The sequence below is a fragment of the Panthera pardus genome, unplaced genomic scaffold, assembly GCF_024362965.1.
Source record: "Panthera pardus isolate Hobbes unplaced genomic scaffold, ASM2436296v1 HiC_scaffold_3, whole genome shotgun sequence".
In the NCBI taxonomy this organism is placed as follows: domain Eukaryota; kingdom Metazoa; phylum Chordata; class Mammalia; order Carnivora; family Felidae; genus Panthera; species Panthera pardus.
Genome location: NW_026526876.1, coordinates 23,126,530 through 23,149,647, shown reverse-complemented (window position 1 = coordinate 23,149,647; position 23,118 = coordinate 23,126,530). Strand labels below are relative to the sequence as shown.

At 41.6% G+C, this 23,118-nt stretch overlaps 1 protein-coding gene and 1 long non-coding RNA gene across 7 annotated transcripts in view; one reads left to right on the top strand and one right to left on the bottom strand.

The window, feature by feature from the left end:
* LOC109277025 (uncharacterized) overlaps positions 1-23,118 on the bottom strand; it is a 125,426-nt gene that overhangs the window by 59,222 nt on the left and 43,086 nt on the right. The window lies entirely within an intron of this gene.
* The window catches only part of KCNJ16 (potassium inwardly rectifying channel subfamily J member 16), an 87,895-nt gene that overhangs the window by 48,473 nt on the left and 16,304 nt on the right, over positions 1-23,118 (top strand). Inside the window, exon 1 of one of the 6 annotated variants that reach the window (XM_053893402.1) lies at positions 3,033-3,054. The exons of 3 other annotated variants lie outside the window; for them this stretch is intronic. The gene's annotated coding sequence lies outside the window, so the exon portion shown is untranslated. Of the gene's footprint in view, positions 1-3,032; positions 3,055-12,965; positions 13,473-23,118 lie in introns of those variants that run through there. 2 more of the 6 variants (XM_019466402.2, XM_019466400.2) reach the window with 2 other exon arrangements.

Sequence of the window (23,118 nt, the reverse complement as noted above, 5' to 3'; positions counted from 1 at the left end):
ATTTTATTTGGAGCCCTCTTTCCCAGCAGTACCCTTTCCTGTCCCCCAACGCACGCGCACACACACACACACACACACACACACACATACATGCATGTGCGTGCACACATACTTCCTCCTTCTGATGCTTTAATTTTATCTGTGCTATTGGTTACTGGCCTAGTTCTTTGTTATTACTCCTGGTAGGTTTTTAGTTTGCTGTTATTACCTATGTAGGGCTTTATGAGACACATAGGGACTTCTTTGCTTGATTTTATTTCTTTTTAAAAATTTTTTTAAATGTTTATTTATTTTTTGAGGGAGGGAGAGAGAGACAGAGACAGAGACAGAGACAGAGCGTGGGGCGGGGGGAGGGGCAGAGAGAGAAGGAGACACAGTATTCGAAGCAGGCTCCAGGCCTCTGAGCTGTCAGCACAGAGCCTGACGTGGGGCTCGAACTCACAGACCATGAGATCATGACCTGAGCCGAAGTCAGATGCTTAACCAACCGAGCCACCCAAGTGCCCCTCTTTGCTTGATTTTAGCCTATACTCTTGAATCATACTCGATGAAGAGACACTTCTCCCTTATTTTACCCTCTCATGTAATATTTACGTTTAATTTGAGACTTTTGGGTGCTAGGCTTGCAGAGTGAATAACATTAATATGTCAAGTACTACAATGGCCAGGGTGAGAGGGTAATTTGAGGCAGGTAGGAGGGCTGGCCACTTGTACTGTTTAAGCAAAGCCTCATTCCTAGGGCCAGGAAAACAGGTTTTCTACAATACCAAAAAGTCTAAAATTTGGTCTATGCCATAAATAAAAGAATCCTAAAATGTCTTTCTAAAAACACATTTAGGTGAAGCATAGCAGGTTGCTAATGTTTGGGACTTCGTTTTAATTGTTTTATAAGTCTCAGTTTTCATATAGAATCAAAATGACTTAAACGATATCTTTCAAAAATGCTCTTGTTCCCTTTAACCTGTGTATTCACCATGATGGAAGAAACTGCATAAGCAGACTCATCCCCCCAGGAAATAGATGGCTAGTGATCTGTAGGTGTCACGTCAAGTTGAAGAGCAACTTTTTAAGACTTCCATCACCTCTCAACCAGAGAGTAAGCTTCATATCGACAATGACATTGCTGGAAAACAAACTCAGAACCTGAGTTATGTCGGGCAGCTGGTTTTATGGTCAGAAAGAATTGAGTGACTTACTAGTCCATCAATGTGAAGGTTGGAAGGTGGTAGAAGGTCGCTCAGAGACAAAGGAACAGATGGAGGAAAATCCTAAAAGGTGTAAAATAACCTTTCAAATGCAAGTATGGAAATTGCATGAGTTTTTTCAGGCTGCTGTAACAGGGTGGTTTAAAACAAAAACATATGGGGCACCTGGGTGGCTCCGTTGGTTAAGCGTCCAACTTTGGTTCGGGTCATAATCTGGCATCCATGGGTTCGAGCCCCGCATTGGGCTCTGTGCTGACAGTTCAGAGCCTGGAGCCTACTCTGGATTCTGTGTCTCCCCCTCTTTCTGCCCCTCCCATGCTCACGCTCTGTCTCTCTCTGTCTCAAAAATAAATAAACATTAAAAAAAATAAAACAAAAATTTATTCTCTCACAGTTTGGGAAGCTGGACGTCTTAAAATCAAGGTTACCCTCCTGCCACAGCCTCTAGGGGAGGAACCTTCTTTGCTTCCTCATCTTGTGGTAGCCCGAGGCTCCTTTCTTATGGCAATGCTACCCCAACGTCTACCTCTGTCTTCACATGGCGCTCTTCTCTCTGTTTGTATGGTCCTTCTTCTCAGAAGGACACCAGTTATATTGGACTAGGGCCCACGCTAATGACCTCATTTTAACTTGACCACATCTGCAAAGTCCCTACCTCAAGTAAGATCACAATCACAGGTGCCAGAGGTTAGCACTTCAAAATACCTTTTTGGGAGGAGACAACTCAACCCATAACAGACAATGATGGCAGAAAAATGAGACACTCCACACTTGCCTCAGAAAAGAGGAGAGAAATACAATGAAATGAAGGATGACCTTCCTTTCTTTTTCTTACAATTCTTTCTTTTATTTACCATTTTTTTTTACTGTTTATTTATTTTTGAGAGAGAGAGAGAGAGAGAGAGAGAGCATAAGTGGGAGAAGGGCAGAGAGAGAGAGGGAGACACGGAATCCAAAGCAGGCTCCAGGCTCTGAGCTGTCAGCACAGAGCCCGAAAAAGGGCTTGAATCCACGAACTGCGAGATCATGAATGACCTGAGCTGAAGTTTGACACTTAATCGACTGAGTCACCCAGGAGCCTCCTTTTATATTAAAAAAAAAAAAAAAAGTATGATAATTCATCCTATTACTGTGCTTTTAGTTTATGTTGGCCATTATAAAATGGTTAGATAATACTAGAAGGAAGCACTTAGTTTTTCTACTTCTTGCTTTGAATCTTTCACCCCTTCGAAAAGGCACAGCCCCACCTTTCTTTTGTAATTTGTTGCAACTATCGGAATTTGATGATTTGTCAGTAAGCAGGCAACCTTACTGCTGATAATAAACAAAGTGGAAGACCATATTTCACCAAGAGGAAAGGAAAGGACAAAGAAAAAGGGCAAAATGAAAGGAACAAGTAGCTGTGGGTTGAAGAAAGGTGAAAGACATGAAGTATTCTGAGAAATAGCTATCCTACAAACATGGAGAAAGTTTGGGTACTTGGGTATTGACGCCACAGCCTCATGACTCAGATTTTCTTCCATAATTTCTCTTGCGCCCCAGACAGCCGTGTGTTCTGAAGCTTCCTCTATATTTTCCAGATTTCCTAGCCTAAAGAGAAAGAACAATAGTAACATTTGCATTTACTTAAGGCTTTGGAAAAAATCAAAGTGAAAATAAAAGTAACCTTCAAGGAGCGTCTGCATGGAATAACTGACTCAGCTATTTTGGCCAGGCTTGTCTTTTTTTGGTCCTTATTTTCAGGGCAGGGATTGCAATATTTTCAAACAGGGAAGGGCGGAATGGTGAGACTGTCAAATGAATCTTTCTGCGAAAGGAGACATCCACAAGCTGAAAAGACGATTGATTAGTGAGTGTTGGCATTTGTGATTTTGAAAACGTGGCAGAAATCGAAAGAACTTGCATTGTTCGCACTTAGCAAAAGTGTGCATTGTATACACAGACGCCATCTAGACCGAAAGAATGGGCTGGCAAAATATTCAAATTACCACACCCATCCATGGCCCTTTCTTAGCCACTGATGTAAGACCAGAGAAATAGAGCCAACAGAAAAGGTGGGGAAAATGGTAAAATGCATCTACCTTACTTTTTGTGGCTAAAACAAATTTGACTTAGTCGATATAACAAGGCTGAAATATATTATACACTGTGCCCCCCACCCCCAAGGTTTCAAATAAATTTGGACTATTAAAATAGAGTCACACTTGAAAGTAAATACAAAGTGGGTAAAATGTAGGAACACCTGGGTGGCTCGGTTGGTTAAATGTCCCCCTTCGGCTCAGGTCACGATCTCGCAGTTCGTGAGTTCAAGCCCCGCACCAGACTCTGTGCTGACAGCTCAGAGCCTGGGGCCTGCTTCAGATTCTGTATCTCCCTCTCTTGTCTTTGTCTCTGTCTCTCTCTCAAAAATAAATAAAAGCTAAAAACAAAAAAAAGTGGGTAAACTGTCATGTGTCCAAGAACATGATGCATCCATCAGACTAGAGTTACCAGTCCTGAGAGGTGGGAGGAGGTGTTGGATCTCAAGATCCTATACTGCAAGGTCATTTAATTTCTCCACAGAAAAAATCATTATCACTGAGTATTTGTTAAAATAGCTTTCATTAAGATCAGAGTGATTCAGTTATAATTAAATCAATCCGGTTTTAATATATTAGCTAATAGATAATTAGATTTCTAAGAAAGCCAAGCTACCCTAAAAAAAATGAGTGATTAAATGCATGTTTCTCTTTTGAGTCCTCTAATGGAGGAGTCTGAATACTTTATTTGGGGAGTTTTATTCATAGATGATCCAATTTATAAGTACTGGTGAGGAGGCAATAGTTTCAAGAAGCATATTTATTCAAGTAGTGCCCCACATTTTATTTACCACCATATTGTGGTGTTTGTTTTGGGAGGCTGGATATACAAATGGACAGTGGCCAAGACCATTAGGACAATACAACTCTGACCCATAGCCTTTATAACAAATAGGTGACAAACCCCAGTCTGGAACAGTGAGCCCCAAATGGTCAAGACTTGGTCATTGACTTCCAAATTCCCAATTCTTCTCCCTGCTTCTAAGTGAGAACCCAACCAATCACAGAGAATTCCCATTTCTAGTTAGCTTTATTCCAGCTTCCCAGGTCAATAGCCTCTGATCATACCTGAAGCTTTCCCTTTTTTCACTATAAAACTTCCCTGCTTTCTTGCTTCTCTTTGGGTCTCTGCCAAACCCAAGTGATGATGGCTGACTCCCTTGCTTGTTCTCTTTTGGGTAGTCTTTGTTTATTTCCACAATCTCTATTATAATTTCTATACAGAAACCTTTAAATGGCAAGACGAGCTTTGCCCACATTTAGAAAATCATTTAGGGCCACTGGGTACTAAGTGTAGTGGCAATAATTCTGAAAGCCAGAAAAATTGTTACAGTTGGTTCAAGCACGGGTCAAGATCCCTTTGGCCTAGCTCAGATCTGTGATGATTTGGCATTTGTATTACTCAATCTTACTTCTAAGTCATTACAGCAAGTGTCCTACTGCTTGGGAGTCTCTTGCATACAGTCTGGTTTGGGTGATAATTTTCTCTGGGGAACTACTCAGGTGTAATGGACATTTCCTGTGGTTGGTTCAAACTGGCTCTCTATCCTGGAGAAGGTCGATTTTGCCTTTATTAACTGCAAAGTGTGTAGTCTTTGATATTACAAGATTTCGATTCTAATCCTGCCAGTAAGTTTTACTCCTCATGGGACTCTGAGGAGAGTCTTTTAACATACTTAAGTTTGCTTATTTAAAAATTGCTAGCAACATTAGCACCCGCCATATGGGCTGCTTCAGAATTAAAACATCGTTCCTGTAAAATGGTTACCCTATTATTATATCTTGTAACAATAAAATAAATACATATTAATGTATTTGATATTATTATATCAAAATAGATGTTCGTATTTCCAGTGAACAGTCTTTTTTATACCTTACGCGAGGACACGGAACATTTCAAGCAAATACTTGGAAATTGCTGGCAAGTTGTTAAGTCTTCAGATGGTACTAGGTAGCAGATCAGCCCGGTTACAAGACAGTAGGTGCGTTACATCCTACCTTCATATGGGGAATGAAGGCAGTTGTTTTCATAACTCAAGTGATGTACACCTTCTGCTGTATTAAAAACCAAGTCCCTCAGAGCTGAGATGAGTTGGCATGAGACAATCAGGGATGGTTTTGACCTTTGCATTCTCAACGGCCTCCACTGGTTGGGCAGGTTATAGCTAGTAACTCGGTTAAGATTTTTGGATATAAATGTTGCTTTTTAGACTGTAGACAAAACTATATGTATATACGTAACCCCAGAGGTACAGGAAGGCCCACGGCACAGCCAGCCGAAGAAGGTAGCACATTGCCTGTTCTCTCTTACATCCCATCACCATCAAAGGAAGGCACCTGCCACAGTGAAATGTTCATTTTGCAGACATGACGTGTGCACATTTCATTTCTGAATCAAACAAAGGAGTAATTCCCGGGCATTTTATGTGCACTTTTCTTTTTTTTTTTTCTTTTTTTTAATTAAAAAAAATTTAATGTTTATTTATTTTTGAGAGAGAGAGAGAGATAGCATGAGTGAGGGAGGAGCAGAGAGAGAGGAAGACACAGAATCGGAAGCAGGCTCCAGGCTCTGAGCTGTCAGCACAGAGCCCGACATGGGGCTTGAACTCACAAACTGTGAGATCATGACCTGAGCCGCAGTTGGACGCTCTACCCACTGAGCCACCCAGGCGCCGCTGTGCATTTTTCTTAATATGATCACAGATTCAGGGTTAGCCACTTAATCCCAAATGAGACATGACCTCAGTGGGGTTGGTTCCTTGACTAACTTTTGGAATTCCTCACTAGGACAGTGTGGATCGCATTGCCTCTGCGCTCCTGTCCCCTCACTGACATCTAGGATTTATTTGAGGCAGAGGTGGCGTCTCCCACCATTGTTTTCAGGGCAAATACCTGTGGAAATTTCACTGTTTTTGTCACAAACGCCATTCAGTGGCCAATCGGGAAACAAAGAAGGGAATGAGTTAACCTTGTTAAAATTCTTCAGTCAAAAAGCGTTTGTTGTGTTTGGTGGGTTTCATTAGAAATTAGAGAAGCAGGTCATTACAGGGAAGTAGGATAATCTATTGGGAGCATCCAAAACACTTTTTGTGTATTGTGAATACACATATGATATTAGATTCTTTTTTTTAAAGTTCATTTATATATTTTTGAGGGAGGGAGGGGGGAGAGAGAGAGAGAGAGAGAGAGAGAGAGAGAGAGAGAGAGAGAGAAAATGAGAATACACAGTCAGGGCAGAGCCCGATGCGGGGCTCAAACTCACAAACTGCGAGGTCATGACCTGAGTCGAAATCAAGAGTTGGATGCTTCACTGACCCAGCCACCCAGGCACCCCTGATATTACATTCTTGACAAATGTCAACGAGAACGGGGACCCTCAATACAACCCCACATAACGTATGTTTCAACTTCCCTACTGTACCTATTTCAAATGTTTTTCCATTCTCTTTAAATCTCTAATTCCATCTCCTCTCCCCACTACCCTTCGCTCAACCAGCGAACCCAGTCCCAAGCTTCTTGTGACCCACCTATAGGCTCAATCGCAGCTTCATTCTTTCCTTGGAATCATCCTGGACTGCTTCCCATCCCTCCGGTACAAAACTGTTCCTTTCCCTTCCCCTCCTTCCCGATGGATTTCTGACTCTTGCAGATCCCGTGATGGAGCCAAATAAGCAGTTTTATTTTTCCTGCTAATGCTTATTCAGTGCTAACACCATTTGTCCCAACCAGTTGCATGCAGGATGAATAGAGTAAGGGTGTAAATTACACCCTTGGGGAAATGTGACTCACAAGTAACTACTGCAGAGTGGATTCACTGAAGAACAAAAACAAACATACCCATGGCTTTTAAGAAAGTAGGAGCCTATCCAAGAGTGAAAAAAAGGCTAACCATGAAAACAAGTTTATTCACTGTAGAGTTTTAAGTTGAATATTTATAGAGTTTCCTTAATGCATGCTAAGGACTTAATACATGCTTGCTGAATTATAGGGAAACATTTAAAACTTTAAATCATGTTTTGCAGTATCCCTCTTAACAAGCCGGCAGTTTTTAATCCAGTTTTTTTTTTTTTCCATTCCATTAACAAAACAATTTAGTGGTGTATATAATTAGGCTTAGTGGTATATAATAATTGCTTAATGGTGTATATATAATTGAATGAGAATGTGCCCTAATATATCAACTTTGCAGTTGATTTTATTTTCAGCTTTATTTCCTTCCAGTACTTTGCTTCATTTCCAGGGCAAACGCCAATTTGTCTGTTCTGACCCAAATATTAGAAGCCAGAGGGTTGCTCTGTGACATGGTATATTCCCCCCATTCATAGACACTTTGATGTTGCATTCTGATGGAATTAGAGCTTTGAAGTAGAATTTCGGGTGGAGTCTGGAGTGATCCTGGGCCGAATCTGGACTGATTCTGGGCTGGTCAGAACAACACACTTCAGTAATTATGAATTAAAATATGCCACATAGTAAAAGAGACCTTCAGAGGAGAGGAACCAGGATGCAGAACAGATACTAAAACCTGGGTCATCACACAGTGCTCTGTGGGAGCAGCTCATACCGACTCAGGAGAGCCAATGGTGCCCACCTCTTACCAACTTCACATTCTACGACATCACATGGTTGGAGTATATATACTACAGAAATTGGCAAACTCTACCAGTCTGTACTTTTTTTTTCCCCCCTCAGAGAGCCTATTAAAATTTACCAGCACATCACCGCTCATGAGTAAGTTGACTAAATGTCTCAGCAGTCCTGGTCGACAGGCCTAGTGACTCATCGTTTTAGCATTTGTCCCTACCTTTTACACTTTCAAAGGTGACAAATTAAATAATCACTATGCAGATCAGCAATAATTGGAGGCTTTGGAGATTTTTCACTCCAAGAGGTGAAGACTGAATTAGAAAGAAGCAACTATAAGATTCTTATCTTATATTGTCTGAAGAACTTGCCCTTGGAAGTGGTACAAGACTTGTTTTTCTGAGGCACAGCATGAGGACCGGAAAGTCTTGGGAAAGCTACAGGGAGACACATTTTTATCTGAGCTTAAGGAAGGACTTCCTCATTGGCAGCAATGAATCATCATAAAACAGGAACAGAAAATGTGTGGGCTCAGTGAGGTCCCTGTCAATGAAAATGCCCTGAGACTGAAGGCCAACTTGAGGGGATTTGGAAGGACTCGAGCAATGATTTCTTGTTGCGTCAATGCCTTCTCGAAGATTCATATTTTGAGTCGAATACTCCTGACAGTATTTGACGCAGGCATTTTGGAAATTCTCAGGGGGTCTTTGCTGGCTAACATGTGTGTTTTGTAGCTGATACAACAACCAGCTGGAAAAATAATTCCTTCAAATTCAGAAAAAAAAAAAATGACCCAAACATAAACCTTATTAAACCTCATGTTCAGTTTTTAAAAAAAAAAATAAATTATTATCGCTAATTTGAGAGGAAGTACATGCTAACCAGCTTACACCGATTTATTTCTGATTCCAAAACTGTTAGGATGCTTGACTTTAGCACAGTTTGGCCAAAGAGAAGAAAGTAAGTCAATGGGTTTCATGTAATTTTAGGATCATAAGTAGTGGGAGAGGAACACACTATTTAGCATCAAGGACTTCAAGCACTTTGTATCCTATGGTAGCGAGAGTTAGAATAACAAGAAGCCCTCAGGCGAGCAAAAATGGCACCTGTGAAAAGTGTTTGGGTCTATCTGAAGGCATGGTTGCAGCAGGGGCTGAGGCTGTAGGAAACAGCCTACAGTTGCCCACTGAGTATGGAAAGCCCATTTAAAACAAACCATTCTGTCCTTTACCTACGGTCTATAATGGATCACATAAAAGTCAGACTTTTTCTTCCCTATTTCAGATCTCCTTACTGAATTAGTCAGATCATCATATGGATTATCATGATTATCATTAGTTCGCTGCTCCAGCATGGTTTTCTCCAAGACCAAAGCCTCTCATTTGCACGTCTTTAAGCTTCCCTATAACTTCTCTGCCCATTCCTTCAGCCATGCAGCTTCCTCCAAAGCTTTCCGTATTTTATTTGATTTGTCATCAGCCAGAAACCTGCACTCATCCACCAACCCACATGCCTCTCTCTTCATACGTCCCCAATCGGGCTGTTAGGTAACAACATAGTGACGACAGATATTATTGTCTGATACTTTTAAAGTGCTTTACAAATATTAACTTATTTACATCTCCTGAGAGCTACACGAAATAGATATGTTTGTTATCTCTCATTTACAGATGAGGGTACTGAGGCACAGAGTGCCTAACAAAGTAGCTAGAGACAGTTTCTAATCAACAGAGTGTTCCAAATCTCAGCTCTAATCAGTATGTTGCCTCTTACTTTAAAGGTAACAAATTGAACCAATCTTAGTACGATTTTCTGTACGCCAATGTTAGCACTCATTCTTCTGTGAAATGTGCTTTATTCCTACCCATTTTCCTGAAGTCCGCCTTTCTTCTTGTGAACATGTATTTTCACAAGTGTTACGTCAGACCCTTATTAAAGTCGATGTTAAAAAACACTGCATCCAGGGGCGCCTGGGTGGCGCAGTCGGTTAAGCGTCCGACTTCAGCCAGGTCACGATCTCGCGGTCCGTGAGTTCGAGCCCCGCGTCAGGCTCTGGGCTGATGGCTCGGAGCCTGGAGCCTGTTTCCGATTCTGTGTCTCCCTCTCTCTCTGCCCCTCCCCCGTTCATGCTCTGTCTCTCTCTGTCCCAAAAATAAATAAAAAACGTTGAAAAAAAAAATTTAAAAAAAAAACAAAACAAAAAAAACACTGCATCCTTTCATACACATTTTATACATGTACCTTCTCCTTAAAGCATTCACATCTGTTACATTTTGTGAAAGAAATGACAATCACATGTTTTTTTGAGTGCATATTCTCTTAGAGATTCCATTAACTAAGAGTAAAACTCATCTACCCGGTTCTTTGAGTCTAAGACAGTGATTCTCACTCAACCCAGAGTTGGTTCCCCCCCACCCCAGGGGACATCTGACGATGTCTAGACACATTGTTAACTCTCACACTGGGCGTTGGAGTCATATTGGCATCTAGTGGACACAGTTTAGGAATGTTGCTAAACACACTGTAAGCGCAGAACATCCTCCCACAACAAAGAATTACCTGGCTCAAATGTCAAGGCTGAGAAACCCGGTTCCAGGGTATTCTACACATTTAAAATAATTCTGTTGAGGGCAGTCTATGACCCTCTTCAAGAGTGTTATATAAAGCTATATAAAAACTATATGCATATAAAATTAAATCTATTATTAACCTATTAGTCTGTCAGTTTAAGTAGACTCAATTTATATGTCTTATATTTTCTCTTCTCTTCTCAGAAGTTTGAATAGTTTATAAAGGACACAGTTTCATAATGTAGCCTTAAAACAAATGTGACTCTTACGGAAAATTGTTCTAATAGCAGATTTCTTGTTACTCATCCATTAATTTTTTTTAAGTTTTTATTTAAATTCCAGTTAGTTAACATACAGTGTAATATTAGTTTCAGATGGACAATATAGTGATTCAGTGCTTCCATACATCACCCTGTACTCATCAGGACAAGAGCCCCCCCGTCATCCCCATCACTTATTTAACCCACTCCCCACCCACCTCCCCTCGGGTAACCATTAGTTTGTTCTAGTCTGTTTCTTGGTTGGCCCTTCTCTCTCTTTTTTCACCCTATCCTCATTGTTCCTTAAATTCCACATATGACTGAAATCATATGGTATTTCCCTTTCTCTGACTGCTTTATTTAGCTTAGCATTCTACTCTCTAGCTCTGTCCATGTCCTTGCACATGGCAAGATTTCATCCTTTTTTATGGTTGAGTAATATTCCATTATGTACCACATCATCTTAGAAGAACGCATTAATTTTTTAAAGAATAAAGTATGAAGCATAAACTGCATACCAAGTGATGTTCTAGGCGAACAAGTAGGATTAAACTACGATAAGCTGTAGATCAATGTTAGGATTATTTTGGTTAATGTTTACTGAATAGTTATTAATGTGGGGCTTATATTTCCTGCGGTTTATTTATATCATTTTACACCATTATAAAAACAGTTTTTATTTAAGATGAAATTAAGCAAAGTATTTTACAGAATGTAGGAAAAAATAAGAAAGAAAATATTGAAAGAAAACACCTGATTAAATTATTTGCTTTTCATCCAGTTAGGTGGAATTGGTGGTTAGTATTATATCCTGCACAAAGCAGACCCAGTTACTGATCTAATAATAGTATTCTCTTCTCTCCCTATGGTTTTGTAATGAAACTCTGAGATCAAACAGGTTGGACACCTTCTTCAAGTCTCCTCAAAATACTTAACTTATAATGGAAATGACACACAGGACTAATGGTAGGACATTTAATTTATTAAAAAGCCAATAAGTTGGCAACATCTTATTATAACTAACATCTCCCATATTCCAAGAGAAAATAGAAACTCCTCCTGAAAAATGAATCCCCCCTACCCTCCTTCCTATCCATCACAGCATTTTTCTGCTCCAGATGGGATACATACAAGTCTCCACTGCCTCCCGTCCTGTTTCCACTTGTTCCTCGTCTAATCAAGCATTTGGCTCCAGAATGCTAGTGAGACGTCTTTCATCAGAGTCACCAGTGACATCACATTGCTACATCCAATGGTCAACTCTTTTTTTTTTTTTTTTTTTGAGAAAGAGTGAGTAGGGGAGAAGGAAAGAGGTAGAGAGAGGAAAAATCTTAAGCAGGATGCATGCTCAGCACAGAGCCCAATGTAGGGCTCCATCACACAACCCTGGGATCATGACCTGAGCTGAAATCAAGAGTCAGACGCTCAATTGGCTAAGCCACTCAGGCAGCCCACTAAGGGTCACCTCTTAGTTCTCATTCTCACCATCATTAATCTCTGACCCAGATAATTGATTCCCTTGTTCTTATTACATTGTCTTCACCTCAGACCACATCTCAAGGTTTCCTTTTACTTCAAACAGTTCACCTTCTCAGTCTCCTTTGTATGATCTTCTTAATCTTCCCAACTTCAATTCGGAGAGGCTGCCCCAGAGCTTAATCACTGGAACCCCTTTCTTTTCTAACTATTCTCACCTCTTGTCCGGTCTCACCCATGTTCACGGCTATATACATACTGATAACTTCCAATCTTAGATCTCCATTCTGGATGTCTCCCCTCAACTCCAGAGTAATGTATTGTCTACCCGCCATTTTCATTTGGTTGCCAGAGAGCATCTCCAATTACCACAAGAAAACCTCAACCTCAAAATTCCTTCTCTCTCAGTTCCATCGTCTCCGGAAACAGCACCAGTATTCACTCGATTTCTTGTAAATGTCCGCATTTTCATGACTAGCTCGTTCCCAATTATAAGTCTTCTCTATAGGCAAAAGTGGACATTGAGTAAGAAGCGTATTCCCTCCCTTATCCTAGACGTACAAGAAGCAAACCAACACGCCAGAAAACAAAACAGGTTGCTCAGAAAAAGATTTACACTTTGTCCTTGGAACCACTACTGAGGATGTCAGTGGTCTTCTAGGGGCACACACTTCCTTGGAACCCAAATGAAATGATGTTGGGCAAGAGGCTGTTTGCTTTAGGTGTAGGATTACATAGACAGGGTGTGTGTTTGCACAGAAAAATCTTTACCGCGACGAGAGAACATCTACACCCACAAAGAACACCCTTGGAAGAAGCTGTAAGAGTCCTGGAGGTGATAGAGAAAATCCAGCCTTCGGTTTAGGGGCAGTCTCGGGCCATTTTGCGATTTGGGGGAGATCCTTGCTGTTGAACCAGCTCACAAAGGTCTGATCAAAAGACAAAGATGTAGATGGGCAGCAGAGGAAGGGTATTTCTTCTTGATCCTTGTTTTCTGTAAGCCACCATTGGCAAGACTGTCTACTACGTGTAGGCATGGGAACCGGTTAAAGAAAGTGTCGATTCACTAGAGTGAGCTGAGAACTCGCTGGCCTTTGTGTGTGGTGAATGTGTCCGGAAAGGCAAAAAAGAGCGAGATTCTCCTGTGGGGTTTCTCATCTCCATGGCGGTAGGTGCTGACGGCTCCAGAGAGAGCAGGAAGGAGCAAAGAGAAGCGAGCCTGAGATGGGTAGCTGCACTGTTCTCAGGAGATGAAAAGGACACCAGGTTTGGGTCTGACCTTCATTATCTGTAACTGAGGTAAGACCATCGTGTGGGTGGCAGACTGACCTAAGCCTCAACTGACTGCTTGCCTGATCTTGAGTTGCTTCTTTTTTGCGTGTGTGTCTGCTAATAGGTGCCTTTAGGAGGTTTCTTTTCACTCTTTTTTTGCTGTATGTTCCATGGCTGGGAATCGTCTTTTTTCTTTTCTTTTTTCTCCCGTATAATCTCTGGGGAGTGCTGCACCAAACAGATTAAGAATGTGAGGGCCATTTATAGATCAGTTAAGGGAAGTAACATTCAGAGAGAGAGAGACTAAAAGCGTGATGACTTAGCCAGCTGAACATTACTTATTGACGTGGGACAAAGTGGAAAACGATGAGTCTTTAATTTCCTGTGGAAACAGTCATTCATAAAACCATCTCTTCTGTATGTCTTTGTCACTCTACCACTGTTCCAAAGTGACAACGAAGTGGCCTGTAGAATTTGAAACTGTGTGTTAAAATACGCTGTCTTTGATTTGTAATTCATTGTGTCCTTACACCTAAAAATATATAGATGGAAATGCTGGAAAGACTCATTAGAAAAAAAAAAAAGCTGCAAACAAGTTAACTCTGATAAAGAATAAGCTTCTCAAACAGTGAAGTCTGATGAGGTATAAGAGGCCTGGGTTTTCTAACTTTTACTGTTTTTCTACTACTCATTGTTGTCTTACGATTTGCAATCTGGACCGTTGCTATGGAGTAAATAACATCTGTTACATTCCATGCCTTCGGCTTTCCGTGTCACTGGTGGAAGGAACAGAGGCTGAGATAATGCGGTTTGTCTACCTGGAAATTCTAAGCCTGCAGAGATGCAGGGCCATGGGTTTAAACATACGTATATCTTATTGATGAAACTCCTTAAGCTTTTCTTTTAAAAGCCTTTTCCTCTGCCCCTTCTTTGATTTGTTTTTCTGAGGCTTGACATAATTCTGAGCATTCCGAGGGAGCTGGGGACGATATCCCCGGAGGTTCTGAAAGCCCATAATCCTGAAGGTAGAGCCCAAACTGGCTGCTTAGCAGAAGTGTGACCCTCCCAATTTACTTAGCTTCTCTCTGCCTCCTTTTCAGAAGCCTTTAATAATGTGTGTCTGTCAGATATCACTGAATCTCATTTGATATGCCATCTGGCACATAGGGAGGGCATACTGCGTGGAGACCATGGTTTCTAGCTCCGTGTTGGAGAGGAGGGAAACTGATGCAAATGTGATAGTGGGTTAATAGCTAAGCTCAGCATAGCATCTCAAATGGCTCCACTCCAACGAACATAGTTCTTGTTCTCAGCCTTGAGAAAACCCCAGCCAATTGCAGTTTTGTAATCAGGAAGGCAGACTACTGTTGCAATATTGGAGGTAGTCCGGGCAATCTTCACCAGCCTCGACCTGCTTCTGACATGGTTTTCTGACCAGCAGTATGGAACCTTTTGGCTCTCAGACATCTGCATTCCATCCCCGGGCCTCACCTCTCTGATGAGCCCAATCTCTGCAGGGCACCTAGGCAGGGGAGGTCAAGGAAGATATGTGGGGCTGGCATGGGGGGGCAATGAGGGTCAACAACAGAGAGATGGGGCCAGGACATTCTTTTGTGTATACATAGTTTAATAAAGGCGAATCAATATTTCACACTTTGATCTCTTAAAATCAAAACATCTGCCTCTCTCAACGTCACAGTGGCTGCTTCGAATCAGCCGAGGCAAAGCTCCTAGTCTGTCCAAGTGATAAGCTTCAGGTGAAAACTGCTGGCATTTATGGGACGCCTACTATTTTCCAATGCTATCTGATTTAATTCTCTTAATCACCCTTTTGAAAGCGACGGGGATCAGAGGTAAAATCACTGCTCTTAATTTCGCTAGGTACATGAGATGAGATTCAAAGAGAAATCAGTCTGACTCCATAACTCAAATCTAAATGATTAAGGCAAAGACGCTATTTTGTTTGCATTACATGAGTAATATATCTAGAATGATAGGTTATGATCAGAACCTGATAAGGTCCTTCTGAGACCAGACCATCAAAACCTGAATTTGATTCATCTAAAAGAGATGGTCTGCCCAACCTCACAGTGGGACTAAGGGGCACCCTGGAACACAAGAGTAAATTGATCCAGGAGCAACTCTGGCCCTTGGAAACTTCCCTGTCAGCTGTTAACCTGGGTTTTTTTCTAAATTTTTGCTAAGAAAAATCCATGATCCAGCCTGAGTTTGAGTTTCTGTTTGTTTGTTTGTTTGTTTGTTTTTAAGTTTAGGGCACACAGAGAAATACAAAATGAAACTAGGGACGCCCGGGTGGCTCAGTTGGTTAAGCCTCCAACTCTTGATTTTGGCTCAGATCATGATCTCATGGTTTGTGGGACTGAGCCCCTCATCAGGCTCTGTGCTGACTGCACAGAGCCTACTTGGGATTCTCTCTGTCTCTGCCCCTCCCCTGCACATGCTCACAGGCACACACTCTCTCTCCCTCTCTCTCACACTCTCCCAAAGTAAATAAATATTTATTAGAAAACACAATGAAAATAAAAACAGCTAAAATAAGAAAGTCAGTGCATGAACAAAAAACATGGGTATGATCTTTCCTATTGTCATGACAATATGGCTTATAATAACTAAAAAAAATTAGAGGACTCAAGTGTCTTTAATGGGATGATGAGGTCTTTCTGACACTTTATTTTTCATCTTCTTGGGAAGTCTTTTACCACCATTCATCTCATAGTATTGGAGTAGAGGTTATTAACTAGCTAATGAAAAATAACCTAACAGCAAATCTTTAAATCTTCGTGAACAAAAGAAACCCTCAGAGTTATGTAATTGAACCTCTCAACAAATTCAGGAAATGTCTATATATTCTTCAAGCTGATCATCCAAATTCAAGTCCTAATTTTCACTCAATTTTTAGAGATACTAACAACAAAAATATTCTTCTTGGGGTGCCTGGGTGACTCAGTCAGTTAAGCATCTGACTTTTAATTTACACTCAAGTCATGATCTCATGATTGGTGGGATCAAAGTCCCCCAGTGTGCTCTGTGCTGACAGGCAGAGCCTGCTTGGGATTCTCTCCCTCTATCTCTCTCTCCCCACCCCATTCTGCTTCCCTCCCCTGCTCTCTCTCTCTCTCTCTCTCTCTCTCAAAATAAATAAATAAACACTAAAAATATTTTTCTTGTTGTGAATATTAGACCTGCTTCCCTATAAATCTCATACCCAGATCCCCCTCCAACCCCCTGTGGTTTCACACAGCCAGCTCCTTTCTTTCCTGATGGATAGAGATGTCCCATCTCTGCATTCAAGCCTATGAAGTAGGCTCCAAGTATGGAGCAGGGACATGTTGAAATGGTCTCAGCACATCTGCTTCACAGTACAGGGGGTGTAGTTGGTACTCGGCAAAGGTTCTGAACATGCAAGTGTATATTTTCTCTGATATTTTCTTCTCCTTCACTTCTTCCTGTGTTCCACTTCTTCAGCATGATAGTGACTTCTCTTAAAAAGTAAGATATCCCGAGTCAAACATGACACTGCAGAAGGGAAATATCTCCAAGTGAACAAACGTTTGCAATTTTCACCGGGAATTCTGTGTAGATGAAAAACTTTTTTGTTGAATCTTTGCCTTGATTTTCTGGGAAAGATATACTTTTAAGCTCGTTTATGCTTTCCTACTGCTCATCTTTGCTGGCTTCTGGGCTTGAGATTGATCAGCTTTGAGGGAAATCATTTGCCTAAGTTTCCCTGCTGTCAGTGACTCCAATCCCTAGAGCTAAGGGCATTGACCTTACAAGCGGGCCCCTCTGCTTCCCATCTTGAAACGGGTCAATCCATAGAGCACCTAAGTGGCTCTAAAACACACCTAATGGGACTTAGCCTGCACCTCTTGCAATTGGCTCTGCTCTGAACCTGTGCCCAGTCGTTGTGACTGAATTTTCTCTTTTTTCCCCCTGAGATGAGGTCCAAAGACCTACTTCATCCTGATTCTGTTTCTAACAGTTCCTCCTCTCATTAAGGCTTAAAACTTAAAAATTTAAAATTAAAAACTTAAAAATTTCTTGTATTTTTTTTTCCTCCCCCCAGCATTTACTCTCTGTGTGACCCTGACTAAATCTACCCACCAAGTTAAGCTTCAGTTCTGCATCCTGAAAATGGGAATGATGCTGATCACTGGTTGTCAGAATTTGGGGGAAAATTAGCTTCATGGACATAAAGTGCCTGGCACTTAAGATGTGTCTCCTTTCAGGCTCAGGATTGTATCTGACCCTTATCTGTTCTCAATCTGGAGCCCAGATCCCGAACCCTAGCTCCACACCTAGAGCCAAATTACTCTTTCATGTGGAGTGTTCACCTGTCTGAGTATGTACATGATGCCTGTTCTCATTTCTCTTCAATTCACTACCTCTGTTTTTTCCCTTCCTTATTGTCCCTTGGCTTCTCACTGGGTGTCTGTTAAGCTGATTAACTGTAACTCTTTTCTCTCTTTACTGTCTTCCAGCAGCTCTGCTGAACTTCTCTTCTTCTGCAATTGCATCACTAGGCTTGCTTCCAACCACACCCAGTGTCCCCCCACTCCTTAGCTTTGACCTTAGGAGTCTGGCCATTATACTGGGTATATCTGCATATATCAGATTTGATACTTAGAAAGACATTGCCATCTTCTCCCTCCATAAATGTTCACAGCCATTTGGGGCGACCCTCTCAGCTTCCTGGGCCCGCGTGCTGAGAGCAAGAAGCTATGACCGCTTATTCCACAATCCGCTGCTTGCTCGGCCTTGGCTGACACTCTCGAGACTGGAAGACACGGCACATGCTGTCATTCACTTGCAATGTTACCAGGTACTTCTCCACAGTGAAAGGCACTAACTACTTCTACCTAAAACATTCTGGACTGTAATGGCAATATACTCTTTACCCTTGTGGAGTATTTTTTGCAATGACGATGGAAACGTGTCTTTTCCCAATCCCAATTTTAGATGGTTTTGCATCCTTTTATGAGATGGTCAGTCAGGTGTGGCCACAAGAGCAGATGGCATTGAGGCTGAGGGAAACAGTTTGTGATACTCACAGGCCCTCAAAACAGGAGGCACAACACACTGCACGGGGCCACATGGGAAAGACACCAGGGTGATCAGAAGACAGGAGTGATAGGAAGATCTGATCCATGACCTTTATAGGGGTTTGGGTGGAAAAGGCAAGGCAGGACAGGCCAAAGAGTTTTGCATTGGCTAATTTAAATAATTTTGGTGGGCTTTGGGCTATGGGAGTGGTCCTTAGCTGCTCGATACCTGGTCCTGGGATGGCTAAGGCAGAAGAATATTGCCTCCTTGGGTCTACGGGACAGATGGAGGAGATATGGCTCTGCATTAGTTAGTTTTTATATCAGAAGCATGTTCCAGGCTGGGTCCCTCGCTGTCTCTAAGAATTGGCTAACCCTGGGAGGGGCAGTCTCTCCCCGAGCTGGAATGTTGTGTTTTTGTTTTTGTTTTTGTTTCTTTTCTTTTTAGGATGTCCAGATATCAAATACACAGACCATTTAAAAAATATTTACAATACGTACTCTCATCTCTCTGATGTGACCTGACAAATAGGCTGTCCTCAGTCATTGGTTATGGCATGAATTTCTCTTTGTTTTACTGTTGCTGGGCTACCACTGACAAAAAGCCCCTTGTGTTTTGGGTCCCTCTTCCCTACACCCACCTCCCCATATCTAATAATCACCATTACTATATGAGAAGGTAGATTTCTGATCACAGTTTGAGAGTGACCTTGAGCAGGCCCATGTTCTGTCTCCCCCTGTGGAAAATGGCCTTTGCCCAACTTACAGGGATTCATGAACAATCTAGAGCATGGGTGGAGGGAGGGGAGGGGTGGGGGTGTGGATTTTCTAGCTCACAGATCAGGAACCAGACTGACACACACACGCTCTCTCTCCAGCACTGAGTCTTTATGATTAGAACTGATTCCTCTGTAAGAGTCAAGCTACTGGCTGCACAAGGAATTCATACCAAAATAAGTCTGTGTTCTTTGGATCCAAGCAGTAGGAAGCTTTATCCTTGCTGCTTTCCTCAGGATGCTCGGTGACATCATCCACACTGGATTGTTTTTTCCCTTTGTGTTCAAACACTGGCTTCATTCCAAAGGGCGTCCAAAGCCAACAAGCCTTCCCTCAAGCCCACCCATTGGCTGTGTAATCTCACAATTGGAAACATTCCTCTCCATGAAAAGGCAGCGCCCAATAAGCCCTCATTGACAGCATTCCCCAACACCCCCAACCCAGCTCTGAGTTTCCTTTGGCCTCTTTCCTTGCTGACACTTCTTAATGGCTCAATTAGGTGGGGTTTTGCTGGTTGAAAGTCACTTATGCTTGTGTATACTGGTGTGCACATCAACGACTGCTCTTACCAGTAGAGTGGGTAGATATATCTTAAGAAAGCTTGAAAACAACCACTGATGCTGAAATTATTTCCCTATAACCCTGGTGTTTGGAGCTACAGGAATAGCACACAATTTCCTTAATTCTAGAAGATCTGTTTCGAGCCTTAGATACAAAAATATGCATATCCAAGAGCATGACATTAACTTTTATGCACCATTGATAATCCAGTTACGGAGACTTGGGCTGAAGCCTGCTTCTTTAGCAGACAACTTCATTTCTCTAAGCCTTAGTTTGTTAACTTGCAAAACATAAAAGATATAGTAAAACTTGCTTTTCAGGATTGCTATTAGGATTAGGGGAGAGGGACACAGCATTGAGGCTTCATTCAGCATTGAGCTGAAAAGAGTGGAAGGAAGATGTGACTACAAGTAGGAGCAGGGAGCACATAGAGAGACCTTGATTGGCATCACAGATTGCCTGTGGGTGGGATCTTCAAGGTTGCACCACACTAAGCTCCTTGGTGGTACTCCTTTGACTTCCTGGCTATTGCTCTTTAGATTGTGGAGATTTTTATTAGCGCTGTTCTATTGAACTGACAGTAAAAGCTCCTTGGGGAAAGGGACTAGGGAAATATGCCCACAGACAGGCAAGGTCACAAATCCCAATGTGTTGTTGCCCTGCAAGGAGTGTTCTTTGGTTCAAATGACCAGGATAGAGGTCATGAACAGCACGGCTGGGGAGAGGAAGTGGGGATCTGTTTTGCTTAACGGCACATGCATAGATAGCGTGTTGCCAAGCCAAGCCTGGTACCAGGAACCCAAGAACACAAGTGCAAGTTCTAGGTTGGTGGTGCTGGAGAGGAAGAGGTGGAGTCTTTGGTTTTCACAACATTTCAGTGCCATTTGGTCAAATATGAATGATTAACAGGACAAATATTCCCTCAGCTTGTTATGTTTCCGTTCTTAAATGCTTGTGGATATGGAAGCTGGCACGGACATTTTCCTAAGTTGTTGAAAATCTGTCTTTGAGGATGGGTTTGTCATTTTTTTTGTTCAATGAGGGCATCCAATCTATATTTCTACTGGAAAGTTACATAAAATTTGGAAGTTCAGATGCCAACGATGTTTACATTTCTTGGTTAAAAAGCCAATATTTCTTCCTCTGCTCCTAAACTCTATGAATGGAAAAAGCTATTTTAGTTCATAGCATATTCTTTCCATTAAGATTTTAAACTTCTGCAGCATTGCCAAGGCTCATCTGTTGAATGAGTTTTTCAGAAATGTTATCTACCAGACATGGGTGCAAAGTGGCATTTTTATAAAGTTGAAGCAAAAGGTAATCACATTACCAGAGAAAGCGTTCTTTTCCATCCCCTCCTCCAATCAGTCTCAAATAAAGGGAGGCCATGTCGGCTACCGTTACAATGGTATGAATAATTTTTAATAAAATCAGTAGCTAAAAATTGTTGAACTTTCAGAATATATTGGAAACCTTTTCACATATAGCTATGCTGTGTACATTCTTGGCTCAGAATGAATTTTGATTTGGATGTGGGAAATCTATTTGTTCAAGCCAAGCACCACTTAAATTTCCATAGGCAGATTATCTGCTGGATGAATTAGCCCAAGAAATTAAAAATAAAAATTCCTAAACTGCCTTTTGCTCAACTGCCCAGAATGTTCCCCTTGATTACATCCTGCCTGTCTGATAGCTTGAATCCAGGGAACAGAAAAATCATTTTAATAGCCTGCAAAGTACCGAAATGGGGCATTCTTTCCAAAGCATATGATTTATTCCAAGCCAAATGCAAATCGATTTCTCATTGCTTTCCTTCTGTGGCTTATCTATAGCACCATCTTCCTTCATTAGCCTACAAAATCAAGAACTGACCACCAAAGCAGAATGCTGGGGAAGCACCTCTGCACCTTAAATGCTAGGAAAGGTCTCAAACCCAACCACCTTTCTTTTGCAGCTACAGCATCATGCCATGTCGTTACTAATCTACCACAGATGCCTCCACTCTCCGGCGGGTTGCCTTGACAAAATGTCTGTGGTATACTTGGCAAGATGGAGCTCCTCCAGGGCAGTAATAGTCTTCATGATCCTCAGTGATAGCTCGCACAATGCCTCAGATTAGTTAAATGTTAATCGAATCGAAGAATACACAAAGGCTGTTTCCACGATCTTTTCTAGCTCACTGTAGGCATTGATATATTTAGCTAAGTGAAACAGTCTCTTACAATGAAGGCTTAAATAGTTTGCCATGAGGTTGAGGGGGAAAACGTCCCTGTCTGGCCCACACTAAACTCCCTAGTGTCCATCACAATGAATACACTGAGAATAGTATCACTTTTCCTTTCTAAGAGAAGTATTGCTAATTTGGGTCACCTCTGTTTGTATAGGCATTCATAGATAACAGCATCAAACCTTCCAGCTTCATTCTGCTTCTATACCACTGCCGTGGAGACAGGACTATAACCGATGGAGAAAGTATAGAAGATGAAATGCGTGAAAATTTGAGAGTCTGTCAAAGGCACTGATTTCCATCAGCTACTTAAGTCGTTTATTATCGGTAGTAAGTGGCAATGCTTTTTTGCCAAGTGCCCTTGAAAAGGCTGATAAAGCTAATCTCGTGTGATAGGCAACACACGGCTTAAGGTATTACCTCAATTGGCTATCTATCTGGATCTTCCCAGGGAGATCTTTTGTCCTGTATTTTAAAGACCTTCCCAATTTATCGGCATCCACAAGGGACAATGGAAATTAAGATCCGAACCGGTAACAGTTGCCTTATGTTTCTCCCCAACGAAGATGTCCTGAGTTTTCATTTTGACCGCTTAAAGTGGAAACTCAATCATTTAAAGGTTAAAGTTGTAGACACTATCCAGGGAGTTCCTGGTCTACTAGCAAAATCACATGTGTGACTTCAGTGATCCCCAGCAGATTGAATAGGTTAATAAATAGATTCTCTGTAAATTTCCAAAGAGGGCAATTTGCAGGCAGTTCTCACAAAATTGGAAAATACCAACAGAGTGATAGGACCGGGTATTCTGTTGGAATACCATAAACACCAAACTCGAAGAAGGTCAAAAGTCACAGCACATATGTTTTCCATAGATTACATTTGTTTTGGAATGCACCGTTAGGTTCCACCAAAGTGGCTCCCGAATCAAACTATACGGGAGCTATGAAAGTTCGGTCAGAGGTGCTGGCATTTAGAAAGCAAGGTGAGTGGGTAGTACATAATGACATCTATTCTTAATGATACTTGTGGTTTTTCTGGGCAGCTC